The sequence below is a fragment of the Peromyscus californicus genome, unplaced genomic scaffold (assembly GCF_007827085.1).
Source record: "Peromyscus californicus insignis strain IS unplaced genomic scaffold, ASM782708v3 Scaffold_1__1_contigs__length_55948999, whole genome shotgun sequence".
Taxonomy (NCBI): Eukaryota; Metazoa; Chordata; class Mammalia; order Rodentia; family Cricetidae; genus Peromyscus; species Peromyscus californicus.
Window position 1 is genome coordinate 32,850,743 of NW_026294492.1, and position 15,211 is coordinate 32,865,953.

At 51.3% G+C, this 15,211-nt stretch overlaps 1 long non-coding RNA gene across 3 annotated transcripts; it reads left to right on the forward strand.

Moving 5' to 3' along the window:
* The first annotated feature begins 7,211 nt into the window (after positions 1-7,211).
* On the forward strand, positions 7,212-14,154 carry LOC128115568 (uncharacterized). Of its 3 annotated transcripts, XR_008220205.1 has the most exons (4): positions 7,216-7,328; positions 10,744-10,919; positions 12,545-12,673; positions 13,228-13,356. It is a non-coding gene; the product is annotated as an uncharacterized LOC128115568 (long non-coding RNA). The 3 variants fall into 3 exon arrangements; XR_008220206.1 differs by lacking the exon at positions 13,228-13,356 and adding an exon at positions 13,483-14,154 and having other exon boundaries at positions 7,212-7,328; positions 10,744-12,673; XR_008220204.1 differs by having other exon boundaries at positions 7,213-7,328; positions 10,744-12,673.
* The last annotated feature ends 1,057 nt before the right edge of the window (positions 14,155-15,211 follow it).

Genomic DNA, 15,211 nt, shown 5'->3' on the forward strand with positions numbered 1-15,211 from the left:
GCTAGGAAAAAAGGTCAGAGCTTTCAAGGTGCCAGAGCCTTCCAGAACAGGAACAAAAACCTAAACAGTGGTTTCTCTCATATACATATCACAGAGGGGACTCGTTCACCCACCACAAGATCCCAGTCAGGACCATGCCAGTTTCTTCTTCCTGCTCCAGACCTGATGATTTCCCTAGTGTGTGAGGAAAGCTAACAGAAGATCTGCATCCCCATCCCAGAAGGCCCCAATTAAAGGAACCCTGGCTTGTAAAGTTCCACAGAAATCCACAGGTCTAGGACAGACCGGAAGAAAGGTGTTCCCTTTCTAGAGCCCTCTGTTTCTCATGGGCCAGGTTCTGTGTCGGGGACTTTACAGCCAGAGTGTCTGTCCAACCATGAAATGCTCAGCACATCTCACACCTTGGCCATACAACCCTTGGTCCTCCGGATACACGTTGACATTACCTATAGCCTTTCTTTCTTAAACCAGCCTAGGAATTCACTCCTAAAACAGCCTGGAGAGACCGCCCTTAACTGCTTGTATCCAATCCCATATTGTCCCTCCTTCCACCTTCCATCCCCATCCCCCTCCCCTATCTTGAGTATTCTTCCACCCCTGTCTGCTTGTGTTTTATGGAGCCCTATGCTCCAAGTCAGGGACAACAAGCCGTGTACCCAGCTCCTGGGACAGAAAGGCTTGAGTGTCACACATGGGGTAGCACCAGGGAGTTGTGAGACCCAGCACAATCAGTCCTTAGCTATCTGTACCATGAAACTTTAGAGCCAAGAACCCATGAGAGCAGAGGTGACAGCTTGGTGACATGGAGCTTCCCTGCCCCCAACCCTCCCCTAGAAACTGACAGCTCCGGAGATTAGGGACCCACCATCTACAGATCCCCTCTAGACTCCACAGATGACGGTAAAAGTGAGAACAGAATAACCAGCCCTGAGAGGGGTGGAACAGATGTGGCCATCAGAGCCCCAGATGTGGCTCAGCCACGGCTGCTGCCAGGGATGCTGTGACTCTAGACAGGAATGTAGACCCAGATGTGGACAGGGATGGAGATGGGGGCCAGAAGAGGGGACAGAACTGCTTCTGGGCTCCAGAAGGGGCACAGCTCTGAGGAAGAAAGGGGTTTAGTGTTTGGCGACTCAAAAACGTTCAGCCTATTCCTTGGGGGGGGGGGAGGTTTGTATAAATAAACACACCACCCTCCTGCACCTCAAGCCTCATCACTCCATTCCCACACTTCTGCAAATCCTGATGCTTGGTCTGACCTCTGTTCATTGGTCCTCCTGTTCTTGGGTACCTCCTGTCACTCAGGGGAGGGGGCAGTGGCAGCTGCCTCTGTCTCTGGAACAGGGAGAGAAATGTCACAGAAATGTCACTTTTAACCCGGCGGGTCAGAATCTTTCCTTCACAGCTACCCAGCATTCCAGGCACCATCGAGATGAAGAAGGGGCCCACGGCTCTGTTCAGTCCACCCTCCACCCGCCTCCTCCCCGCCGCGCACATAAACACCCCAATGACAAAGCTTCCTGCGCCATTGCTCGCAAGGTCCATTTACTTCCCACTTTGTTTTGAATTTTCATCTTGGGAGAAATTTGCAAATCGCTATAACAGCAGAAACTTTCCAGAAGCGGCGGAATATGTTCCGCGTATTCTCAGCCTTGCAACTTCCCGACATCTCCTTCCCAGAGAGTGTCATCTAAAGAGGCAGAGGAAACAGGAATGTAAAGGTGGCTGGCACTATCTAGGATGGAAGAAGTCACCTAGGGCCGTCTGCCCAGACCCCCGCTTAACCTGTCCCCATCCTGTCTGTGAAAAAATAGACCACGGCCCACACTCTACTGTCCCAGGAGGACTGGCTACCTCCACAGAATGTCTCTCCTGGGCAGGAAGTTCTTTAAATATAGCCTGAGCCCCTCCCATCCCCAAATTGGCCATTTCCTCTGGTCAGGCCATAGGAAAGGGAGACAGACAGCTGTCACTTTTACTGAGAGCCGGAGAGGCAGTTCTGGGGCTATCGAGCCTCAAACTGTACTTGTCTCCTGCCTGCCTTCTGCCTACCTCTGCTCTGTGACCTACCCAGCTCTGGGTGCGAGTCCTCAGAAGTAGTTTTCAGTGTCATCCTGTCCCTTCCACGGGGCCTCTAAGGATCCTGACAGAGTTGGCCCTCTCCCTCCAGTCTCCTGCAAAGAGCCATATAAACATTCACAACAGCACCTGTTGGGTGTGCCACACGGCTTCAGCAAATCTAATTCCACCTTGACACGTCCAGGGCTGCCACCAGAGTATTCAACAAGAGGAAAAAACCTCTGAGAGGATTCAAACCTCGCCTTGGGCTGCATGGCTAACAGGCTCCATGGCTAACGCTGTGTCGGGACCGAGCAGAAGCCTATGTCCTCCACCTGTGCTTTCTCCTGTGCTCTAACATCCCCTGGGTGACAGAGGAGCGCGCGCACCTCTGAGGTGACTTCCCGACTGACGAACAGGTAGGGGGTTCAAGCCTGCATTCACAGCCTTGCACAGCCCAGTCCCAGAGATCTCAGCAGCCAAGAACATTCTCCTCCCCCAGAGGGATAGCTTTTAGAGTCCCATCTGGAATTACAGATTTATAAGGATTCTTCATATCAGATGGGCTGGGAAATCAAGAAAGACTAAGCCGGACGGCGGTGGTGCACATCTTTAATCCCAGCACTCGGGAGGCAGAGGCAGGCGGATCTCTGTCTGAGTTTGAGGCCAGCCTGGTCTACAGAGCAAGATCCAGGACAGCTAGGATGTTACACAGAGAAACCCTGTCTCGAAAAACAGAAACAAAACACACAGACCAAAAAAAAAAAAAAAAAAAATCAAGAAAGATGCTCAGGAAGAGAGGTGACCATGGCCAGTTTGACATGAATGTGGAACTCTGGCAACAGGAGAGAGAAGAGCAGAACCAAGGCTTGGAGAAGTGGGCTGACCACCACGTCATGCAGAGGAGATGGGGAACCCAGAATGGACACACACTATGTGGGGTTCGGCTGGCTGGCTGCAGCTCTCCCATCTCAGAGTCCAGAATCTGGATCCCTGAGGGGGCTGCACAGCCCTCTTCCTGCGGTCTGCTTCACATTCCTCACATTCTTTACGCTCAATTAAGGAGAAATTATCACCGGAGCAAGCAAGGCCACCTCAACACAGCCATGCCCCACACCGCCAGGATCACATGGAAAAACAGCCTCCCTCCGTAGAGCCAGGCAAGACCTTAGACCGGAAGGTTCAGCAGGGAGAAGAAAAGCAAACAGCGAGGGCAGAGTGTCTCTCTCCCCTCCACAAGACAAAGGGCAGAAAAGAAGGAGAGGGTGAGAGAGAGAAAGGGATCTGAAGAGACAAGGTCCGAACTAAGGGAGGGTGGAAGACTTCTAACCATGCCATCACTTCACCTACAGTCACCGCCCACCATCACACGTCCCCCAAGACCTCCTAACTTGCTGACAATGTTACTCACCAAGGGCCATGGAATGATGTCTATGGTCCCCAAATCATACTGCCAGACTCGAGTCTGCAAAGGGATGCTATTTGTGGCTTAAGGAGAACATGCATGTTCTTCCTTCTTCCTTGGCCTGGTCTGCCAAGCAAATGCCTTGGAAGTCCAAGATGGCCTTCCCCTTCCAGAAGCCTTCCCTGACAGCCCACAGGCCTAGGGGTCTCTTTCTCTGATCTCCTTCGTCTGCCACATAAAATTAGTACAGTTCTTAGCATGCGAGTTTGTTCTTCTGCAACTCTTCAGACTGAATGGGAACTAAATGATCGTTCTTACTCACTGAGACTCTTCTATGTTCCAGGCACCTTGCTAGCACCATAACAAGGACTCCTTTTAATCCAGAGACCACTGGGATTCTTATCCCCAGTTTACCCATGAGCAAGTTGAGACTCGGAAAGATTAAGCAACTGGGTCCACAATGACCCTGCTAATAAATCAATGAAGTGGGATTTTTTTTTTTTTTTTTTTTTTTTTTTGCAGGGGGAGTTGGTTTTTTGAGACAGGGTTTCCCTGTGTAGCTTTGGAGCCTGTCCTGGAATTCAATCTGTAGACCAGGCTAGTCTCAAACTCACAGAGATCCGCTTGGCTCTGCCTCCCAAGTGCTGGGATTAAAGGCGTGCGCCTTAAGATGCTTAAGGATGGAGTTTGCCTATATTTAACTGTGCTTCCCACTACACGACAAAAAAATAAAGGTGCTCAGTGTAAGATGGGTAGATAGATGGACAGATAGACAGACAGATGGACAAATGGAAGTTTGATATAGGTTTCATAGATTCAATCACAGAATTGAGAAAAAAACAAGCCTGTTTTCCCATCTCCATTATAATCAATAGGTTAAACTTGTAAGACAATTTGTTAACCCAAGGACCCAATTCTATGATTTTGTTGGGTCTCAAATCATGACTACACTTAGGATAGTGTGTGACTTTTGGAGCTTCAAGCTGTGCTCATACGAGGGCTTCAGCTTGGAGTCACTGTTGTGATTTGGGTATGCAATGCTACCCCTCACACACAGGCACAAAGGTTCCTGCGTTAAGGGCTGGTTGCCAGGGGTGATGGAGGCTTTTAGGAGGTCATGAAGGCTCGAATCTCATCAATGGACTAAGCCATTGATGGAGTCATTGTTAGAACTCTGCCCTCACTCACATGCGCGGTTCAGGAGTTAAGCAAAGGGTCTTGAGTCTTACCTCATCAGTGTGAACTGGTGATCAGGTATTCATGGCGTGGTCACATAATCTGCGCATGTGTGGCGTGGCTCTGTAAGCCCATCTGTGCCTTAAAGAGCCGTGACGCAGACCCCACCCTCTCTCTCTCTGTTCTGCTCTGTCTCTCCCCCACCATCTTTCCCTCTCACGGCACGTGCTCCTTTCCCAGGCCTGGTTCTTCTCCCCCACCCCTCTTCCTACTAGTAAAGCTCTAAAACTAATACTGGGTTCTACATCGTGACCATGACCTTTCCATGCCGCCACCAGTGCCGCTTAGCATTCATTTCAGTCGTAATTTGATGGCAAACTATTGGGAAGTGGAGCCTAGTTAGAGGAAGTAGGTTACTGGGGATATGCCCTATAAGTTCTCTCTCTCTCTCTCTCTCTCTCTCTCTCTCTCTCTCTCTCTCTCTCTCTCTCGCTCTCTCTCTCTCTCGCTCTCGCTCTCTCTCTCTCTTTCTGTGTGTGTGTGTGTGTGTGTGTGTGTGTGTGTGTGTGTGTGTGTGTGTCTTCCTTTTCTGCCTCCTTCCCCTCTTCTCTCTGGTCCTAGCCACTCTGAGGTGAGCAGCCTTCCCTACTGCGCATTTCTGTCACCATGACAGCTCATGGTGCCGTGCCTCAGGTCCAAAGCCATGGAGTCAACTGACCATGGCCTGAAAGCTCATACAATGAGGAGCCAAAACGGACCTTCCTGGCTGTAAGTCGCTTTGTTCAGGTATTCCGTCCCAACAGGCAGTGATTAGCACAGCCACTTGGAGACTGCAGTTTGTGGCCAGAAGCGTGAGCCAGTTGGTTAGCGGTGTGGCCTGCGTTGGTGATCAGCCTACAGCCAGGAGAAAGAGAACACATTCCTGGCAAGCTGACTTTCAGTTTTCAACTACAGTCCTTCAGTCCTAGGCATTTAGGGGTGAGGGATGATGGGTAACAGTAACTGGGAGAGTTTGGGCTGGAATGCCTGGGAATGGGAGCAAGGCTTGGAACACACTAAGTGTGTACCACGTGTGCTTTGTGACTCCCACATCCATGAGAGAGCAGGATACGGCACATGTGTGTGCTGTGTGTGTTGGGGCAACAGGGGCAGGGTAGGGTGTGGGAGAGACAAGCACACACCTGTAATAACATTGGCCTCAGACGCTCAGAGAGAAGAAATCCCCCAACTGTTTTATCAGAGCCCAAGTTACCAAATTACGTTGTTGTTTTAAATTTGAGCTCCTCTGCCTGCAGATGGGGGGATCTCAGGTTCACGAGTTTAATGCTTGGCTGGGCCTGGAGCTCCGCTTCTCAACCCGACTGGGTTCCCAGACTCCGGGCCTGAGGAACAAAAATCTTCTCTCTCAGGGCTTTGAAGTGGAAACACTAACTGCTCCCTTTAATTAGAAAGAAACCCCTATTGTTCCTACTTTATTACTGATGGATGGAGACATAGCAGGGGGGAGATTCTCAAGAGCACAATTTGGTAGGGGGAGGGTAGAGAGGAACCAAAAAAATCTTGAATACAGACTCTCCTAGGCCCGGTTCCATGCGCCAAGCCAGAACTCCTGATCCACCTTCTCAACGAAGATTCTACCGGGCCCTCGGGCCTTTGATGAGGCATGACAGGGAAGCGGGAGGTGAGAGCTGATACTAAATCAGTCCTGTTGATGCAAGCAGTAAGAATATGAACAGATCATCCCATGAGACAAAGTCCTAAGACAGGTCTGAGGGGGTGGGAACCGGGGACGAGCTTGGGTCGTACAGTCTGGAGAGTTAGCAGACCCACAAGAAGGTGCTCCCAGGCCCTGCGGGTAAGGGACCCACAAGAAGGTGCTCCCAGGCCCTGCGGGTAAGGGACCCACAAGAAGGTGCTCCCAGGCCCTGCGGGTAAGTGACCCACAAGAAGGTGCTCCCAGGCCCTGCAGGTAAGGGACCCACAAGAAGGTGCTCCCAGGCCCTGCAGGTAAGGGACCCACAAGAAGGTGCTCCCAGGCCCTGCGGGTAAGTGACCCACAAGAAGGTGCTCCCAGGCCCTGCAGGTAAGGGACCCACAAGAAGGTGCTCCCAGGCCCTGCAGGTAAGGGACCCACAAGAAGGTGCTCCCAGGCCCTGCGGGTAAGTGACCCACAAGAAGGTGCTCCCAGGCCCTGCAGGTAAGGGACTCACAAGAAGGTGCTCCCAGGCCCTGCGGATAAGTGACCCACAAGAAGGTGCTCCCAGGCCCTGCAGGTAAGGGACCCACAAGAAGGTGCTCCCAGGCCCTGCGGGTAAGGGACCCACGCAGATGTCAGAATGGGCTGAGCTTTTTCCTGAGCACACTTAGGACCTAAGTCTGGCTGTAGAGGGAAATCTAGGCAGAGGACCTGTTAGAAAAGGCAGAAGGAAAGAACGGAGGACCAGAGAGGCTCTGGGACTCTTCCAGCGCGCAGAGAATGTGGCCCTGATGAAACCCGTAGGGGGAGAGCGGTTCGGTTTAGTAAGCGTCAGCCCCACCCCGGGAGCGAGCAGCCCCGTTCAGGAAAGCACAGAGGGAGGGAAGGGTGAAACCAGAGAGAAACGCTGGGGTGCTCACACAGAAGCCCGGATAATGATGGTTTAGATGGAGGTGGTGGTGGTGGTGATGACGGTGAGACCAGGAAGCGAAGGTGAGTCCGGGCTAGACTTCAAAGGAAGAAACAAGCCATGCTGACAGCATAGATGCGAGGGGATAAAAGAATGACAAGCGGCAGACACCTCCAGGATCGTCAGTCTGGGAGACAAGAGGGTGGGTGAACGGGGCGCAGGGGAGGGGGCAGAGGCTGCCTTTCAGGGGGGTGTAAAGGAATTATATGAAACCCTCCCAAATCCTCCTTCTCCTTTCCAAGGACCAAAGATGTTCTGAACTGAGTCCTGGGGGAAGGAAGGTGGGTTCCTGAGGTGTGCACCGGCAATGAAAGGCAGCCTCTGCCCCCTTTCATGCACTTCAAAGTGGCTCACACCTGTGCTTCATTTGATCCTCAAAAGAACCGCAGCAGGTGTCTGTACTCCCATTTTGTAGATGAAAAAACTGAGACTCGAAAAGGCCAAATCATTTGCCCCAAGTCACAGGAGCACTTTAGGGCACAGCTGGGAACAGGCACCTTCTGAGTCCCATCCGTCCGTCCCCCGTCCCCCCCCCCCCCCGTTCCCCCCCAGAAGTCTTCCCACTGACTGTTGGCAGCTCAGGTGAGGGGAAGGGAGGGGCCGGGGCCACACATGCCCTGAGTCATGAGGGGAGGGGGCAAGAAGTCCAGGGCTCAGGGAAAAGACCCACTGGGATTTGAACCATACTCTCAGCCTTCCCCTCACATTCACAGGGGGCGTACAGCAGGAGCTCAGGGTTGGAATCTAAGTCTACTCAGACATCCCAGATGGTTTGAATCAGTGTGCTACCTTGATGGGAATATTGGGGAATCCTGAAGACAGTCTCACGCCAGCTCCATCCATCCAGGCAGGGAGCTGCATCTTCCAAGAGAACTTCCCGGTCTGGGGTCTCACACCCCTCCTTCCCCTCCCTCCAAGCCCAGCAGACCCATAAGGAAATCCTGTCCCAGAGAACACCTGTTCCTTCCCCCACCAGAAGAACTACCCACAGGTTGCCAGAAACCTCTGGTCTCAGGTTCTGGTTTGACGAACTCTGACCGTGACCTTTACTGAGGTCAAACACAGTTCCTAGAGAAATGGGATAACTGTGGGTGATGAGCTAGGATGAGCTCTGTGGACAGACAGCCAAGTGAGGCGGATGGACCTAGATACAAACAAATGAAGACCAGGAAAGGGAACGTCTCACCTATTTCCTGGCAGAATGGGTGCCTTATGGGGTTTGGCTATTTTTGCTGGTTGGTTTGGTTTTGAGACAGTCTCACACAGTAGCCCAGGCTGGCCTAAAACTCACTACATATCCCAGACTAGCCTCAAACTCACCAAAATCTTCCCACTTCAGCCTCTAAGGTAGTAGGATTGCAGACACATAAGCCACCACACCCAGCCTGTCCCAGTGTTCGCGATTTCACCCCTTCAACGTGACAACCATCACTGTGGCATTTCTTTTCATGAGACACATAACCTACGCTGGAAAAAAAAAAAAAAGGCTGAAATTAATCAATGTATAAAGTGACATGGTCCCAAAGATAAAACCAGATCTGTTGCTCAAAGATCCTATAAGAGACAGATACCCCAGAACAAAGTACCCCTTCCACAGGGAAAGTGAGTAATTGTGTCTCCAACCCTCCAAGCATTCAAGGTTTGGTCCGGGATCTGTTTCACGAAAATTTGGCCCTTAACCCACTCACCCACCCCAAGCCCCGCCTCCCCCAGCTTGTTTTAGAGCTTAAAAATACAATGAAGTTAATTTTTAAAAACCTTTCATTGAGTTCCATGAGGCCCCTATTAATTTTATTGTTTCAATAAAGCATTTATTTAATTGTCTCCAGAAGGGCCCTGTTAAATGCACAGATGTTACCTGAGTCAGAAGAGAGGGAGCAAGGAGCCTTTTTTCCCCACCCTTTCCCATTAGCACGTTAGCAGGATTCTGTTATTGGATTAACTGATTGTCACCTTAAAGTCACAGAGTGGAGCATTGAGGGAATGGGACACCGCTCAGTTGAACAACCACAGGTCACAGTGTCAGGGAGCTAGGCTCAGTCAGTAAGGAGGCTGGTTTGGGCTAAGACAAAAGAGGTTTTTGTGGTTGCTTTCCCATTGGTGAGGATATATTTGTTGTTTAGCCTGTAATGTATGACTGACGTCGCTCATTCAGAAGACAAGCGGGGTTACTAGATGTAGGCCGCCCAAACCTTGGGAGGAGAAGCGTTCAAATTTACTAGCAAAAGATCTCTACCATAACTGCTTGGAGCTTGAAACAGACACCAGAGAACAAGATACAGACCCAAACCTCATGGTGCTTGCATTCCTGTGAGGGGAGGCTAGAGGCAGACAAGGAAAGCTGACGGAGGTGGCCATTTCAGAAAACAGTATCTTGAGGACATAAAAGCAGAGCGACATGATAGACAGTGGCCAGAGGAGACCTGTCTGATGAGATGACGTTGGAAGCTGGGTACAGGAAAGGAGCCCACCCTGCTACCCTGGGAAGGGCTGGGGCCTCAGCAGGGCTCTGGAGGCAAAGGGAAGGGGAGAGCCAAGGAACCAGAGGCCCTGTTTCCAAGAAGACTGTTTCCAACCGCTAAGAAATAAGAAGGTTGCAACGGAAGGGAAGGTCCGATGGTCTTCTTTTCATCAAGAATCTTTGGGGCTGGAGAGGTGACTCTGGGAGAAAAATCTTCATGAGAAGCTGCGTTTGAATTCCCAGGACCCACATCGTTTTACCAAGTAGCACTCTGTAGTGCCAGAGGTCCTACCGGGAGATGGAAGGCTGGGTCAGGAGAATCCCTGGACACTCCCTCACTGGCCAGCTAGCTTGCAGTACCCACAGTCCCTGTCCCAAACAAGATGGACAGGGGACTGACACCCAACGTTGTCCTCTGACCTTTACACATGCACCGTGTACATGCACCTCCACATTCACCTATACACACACACCACCACCACCACCACCACCACCACACATGGAAAGATTTTTTTTTTAAAAAATGTCAAGACTGGCTGAGTGTGGTAGTACACACTTGTACTCCCATCACTTGAGAGGCAGAGTAAAGCGGATGGCTAATTTTTGGCTATACAGCAAGTTCCAGGCGAGTCTGGGCTACCAAGCAAAACCTAATCAGAAGAAAACAAAACAAAAAGAGAATATGTCAGGTAGGCGGTGGTGGCGCATGCCTTTAATCCCAGCACTCGGGAGGCAGAGGCAGGTAGATCTCTGTGAGTTCAAGGCCAGCCTGGTCTACAGAGCGAGTTCCAGGACAGCCAAGGCTACATAGAGAAAACCTGTCTCAAAAAACCAAAAGAGGCTAGAGAGAGAATATGTCAAGAAATGCCACAGGGCAGAGACTCCATTATTCAAAGCAGATGATCAAGATGCAGGGCTAAGCAGGGGCAGGTGAACACAGGCGGAACTTCAAGTCCTGTTGTTCTTAACTTCTACAGGGAGTCAAAGCTGAAAGAGAAAACGAAGTTTAGTCCCAGCCCTGGGTCACTTGTGGCAGCGTATGGGGAAGAATAAGCTATCAGAGAGACGAAGAAGAACTCCTAAGATTGGGGAAGCCACCAGCTGGGCTGCCACTCAGAGTCAGGAAGTACTGGTGCATACTCGAATCCAAGAGGTAGGTTGCTCCTGACTGTAAGTGCCAGCTAAATGACTCTCCAAATGATGGGGAGTCATCAAAGATGTTTTTCCAGCAGGAAAATGACGTGTTCGAAACAGTGTTCCTGGCAGATGAATCTGGTGCCCATGCTTGCTTTGAGGTGGGAAGAGACCCAATCCTGGGAGCATTATGTGAGAGAAGGGCCCAGCTCTGGAGAATGGCGATAAAGAAAAAAGGGAGGGGGGGCAAAATCCAATGACAGGTTTTCGTTTTGAGTTTTTCTGGGTGGTGTTGCTGCTGCTGCTGTTATTGCTGCTGTTGTTGAACAGCCCAGGACTGGGATTTGAGCTTGGAAACATCAAGAGTCCTGAGATATCTGTGGGAGCCTTTACCATCCCCGGGGGTGGGGGTGGGGGGTCACACTGGTCACCTCTGCAGATGGGGCTGGAGGAGCAGGCAGGACGTCCCTCACATCTTCCTATAGGTAATCTCCTTTAATGGAGGGATTTTGTGTAATTTTTACTTCCTCTGTGTGTGTGTGTGTGTGTGTGTGTGTGTGTGTGTGTGTGTGTGTGTGCTTTTTCTGAATTTTTCAAATAATTATTTTAATTCCACACAGACTCCCAGAGCCAAGTTAACCCTTTGTCGACTATCCTTTCTGATCAGTTCGTTCCCCCTCATCCTCAGAAAAGGGGAGGGAGGAAAGACTACAGAACCCTCTGGGGTTTCTGAAGGACTCAACATACAAGTTCAGTCAGCCTGGTTCTCAATTGCAGAACCTCCTCAAGGCACCCCTGTCCCCTTCATTTTGTCCCCATAGCTACTCACTCCAGAAGGACTCCACTCACCTCTCTCCTCTAAATGCTGCCACAGCACCACAGAGCACCACACACTTACCTTCTAACCAAGATGGCAGCTCCGGGCTTGGACAGGCTGTCCCTGGGATTTCTGTTGCGGAAATCAGCTCAGCCCAGGCAGGTGGTGAGCTACAACACAGGCCCCAAGAGGGAATCCGCAGCAGACCCTCCATAGTCAGAGGCCTCCACACCCAAGCTCGGGCTCTGACTCCTGACTGCTGTCTCAGGCACCTCACCTCGCCTTCTCACCTCAATTCTCTCGTCAGGAAAATTGGAGATAATGATAGCGTTTATCTCCTACAGTTGTTAAGCAGATTATATGATAATGGAACGCATTTAATAAGTGTGCTCTATCATTAGTATTAATAAGAACAATAAAATAATAAATCTTTATGGCCAAACCTTGTTACCTGGAGGCAAAAGTGACTTTAATGAACTTCTGCCTAGGCTTCCATGGATGCCTTCCTCTCTGCCTCTCCCTTTGACTAGATTTTTTTTTCCCCCTAAAAACAAATGAAAAGTTGAGGAAAGTCTCAGAATCTGGGTCAGGGTCCACTGCTGCTTACAAAGGCTGGATAGTTTGACAGATCCCCCAAACCCTCAAGCCTTGTCATCTACAAAATGAACACCCATTCTGACCTCATGGTATGTGTCAGGGAGACGGGGCCTTTCCTGGTTCAGAGCAGGCCCTCCCGACATGCCAGCTCTCCATCAGGATCAGGCAGCATAGCTCTTGCCCATCCTTCTGTCCTTTGCCCTCGACTTCCCACATTCTTCTTTACTCAGGCCCTAATGGTTTGGGATGAATCTTCCCAAGTCCACTGTAAACTCCTGAGAGGAGCCACAGAGCCAAGACTCTCTTGACTAGGAGTAGCGCCTTCCTCCTGTGTGCCCCCAGGACAAAGAAGGGATCAGGTGAGAGAGAATTGTTCATCCTCTATAAGTTTAGAGCCAGATGCATACTCAGCGCCCACCCCCACTTGCCCCCTGCACTCCCCAAGCTGCAGCAAAGAGAACGGATTCATAGAGCTGGGGGGTGGGGGTGGCAGATGCCATTAATCCTAGCATTTGAGAGAGAGGGGCAAGCAGATCTCTGTGAGTTCGAGGCTAGTCTGGTCTACAGAGCTAGTTCTGGGACAGCCGGGGACTACACAGAGAAACCCTATCTTGAGAGAGAGAGAGAGAGAGAGAGAGAGAGAGAGAGAGAGAGAGAGAGAGGAGAGAGAGGAGAGAGAGGAGAGAGAGGAGAGAGAGAGAGAGAGAGAGAGAGAGAGAGAGAGAGAGAGAGAAGAGAGAGAGAGAGAGAGAGAGAGAGAGAGAGAGAGAGAGAGAGAGAGAGAGAGAGAGAGGATTCCTTCTCCTTGATCATGGTCTAGAAGAAACAGTTCTCTATCTACTCAAGGAGCATTGGTTGGTCAGAGATGATGTGATGTGCTATCTCTAGTCACTACCTGCACACATGCCTCCAGACCCGGCTGTTGGAAGCCACGAGGAACCCTGTTTCACCAGCTCCTGCCACCGTCTGTCCATCGCCACTTATGGATGGCCAACTCCCTGGTTCTCTGCTCACCACTCCATCTGCCCGGGATAGACAGAAGCCCTGCGGCTTGGCTCTTGTTCTTCTCCCTTCCCACCCTCCCACCCCCACCCCCACCCCCCACCCCTGCTACACCATTCGGCTCAAGGTCCCAGGCCCAACGTCAACCCCTCACAATTTCTCTCAGGTAACGTGTACCAGAGAGAGTCCGGTCACAGCGGGCACAGTCTTGGAAAGCCAGAAGGTGGAGGGAAGGAGAGATCACCACAAGGCATCCTGAGCAGTGGGTGCAGCTGAGTAGGAAGCAGGCAGCTGCCAAGAACTGGGCCTAGACAAGAACTGCAGGGGAAGCCACCGGCTCGGGCCCTGGTGCTGAGGAGACAAATGTTAAGCCCGCCAAGCTGTGGGAGCACCAGGAGCCCTCAGCACATTTTCGGTTCCTGGGTTGAGAGAGGGCCTTGCCCGCTGCCACAGCTATAGGGCTGAAGGGACTCAAGTTTCCAGGCAGAGCCCCAGCCAAGGGAGCTAAGCTTTTCTCCAGAAAGCTGCTGTCTCTCCCGAGCACAGCTTTCTCCATTTTGTCTTGACTACCCCCTCGCGAGATTCCCTTCCCAGCTTTTATCGGCCTGTGTTTCTGCATCTTTCCCTATCTCCGTTCAGTCTCTCTCATTTCTCCCACCCCTAGCTCCCATAACTTCTGGGGGAGTCTGTCTTGGGCTTCCCTTATGTCCTGTACATCAGAAACCCGACCTCCATCATCTGTTTCTGTTCTTGTTTCGTTTTGTTTTTTGAAAGGTCAGTTTCACTTCCTACCTGAGGGAGGTGGAGGAATGGGCTGCCTAGCTGTGCCCACCCCCACCCACCCACCCACCCACCCTCCATCCTTTTGAAAGCAGCACCACCCCCCTCCCTGAGTGCCTGGCTCCAAGGAGGAGAGAGCTGAGGCTGAAGCCTGCTGTTGGTCACTGTGGCATCAGAGGGCTGAACCCAGGCCTTCTGTGAACTCATGGTGTGTGGAGAAGGGCCTTTCTGATGAGCTGCTTGCCAGTCTGCTGGTTCTGGGAAAAGTGAATACTCCAAAGTCGAAGGGAGCCTGGACGGCTAAGCAATTTCTCTGGTGGAAACCAGGGGGCAAAGGGGGTCGAAATCAGCTCTGCCTTGAAGAACCACAGCCAACCACGCTGTCTAACACCTCAAAAATATGTTCATTTGCTATCATTAATACTAGATTGCACACACTGGGGAATCTCAACTGGGATTGGATCTCTGACGTCAAATCCAGAGTTCTTTACACAACTTTTCCTAGACCTGAGCAAAGGACTCTGGACATTTTCTTAAAGGAAATAAAGCCACAGGAATCCAAGAATACACCCTCCAGAGCCTATTCATCCTGGTTACAGAAGTGTCTCCAGCTTCACTACTTTCTGGAAAAGCATGAAGAAGCAGCTGAGGGCACTGGAGGGAAGGGCTGGGAGAAGACACTCCAGGAAAGCAGACTTGGAAGAGAAGGGGCTCATGGGTAGAGGCTGAGGGTGGCCAAGAGGCCGCACCTGCTTCAGGCTGGGGGATGTGGCTTTCTTCGAGGGGAAGGAAAGGTAGGGAGGCGGGCTGTATGGAGAGTTGGTAGAAGCTCTCGGAAGCCTGAATTACCAGTTCAGTCCATCCTTGTTTCAGCCGCAGGAAAAGCAACACTCCACCAAAGGTGTTAGGGACCTGGGCTGGAAGGAAAAGGGTAGTACCATACAGGCACCCCACGAGGGTCTGATGGTAGGAAGAAAGAAAGGAGCTAGGAGACACTTCCCGGAAAAGAGCCTTGTGGAGTCTAGGCCAGCTGCCTCCTTCCCAAGCACTGGTATCCTGGTTAGTTGGTTGAATTCGAGTGGGAAGAAGGGAAGAGAAAAAAAAAAAAAAATAGT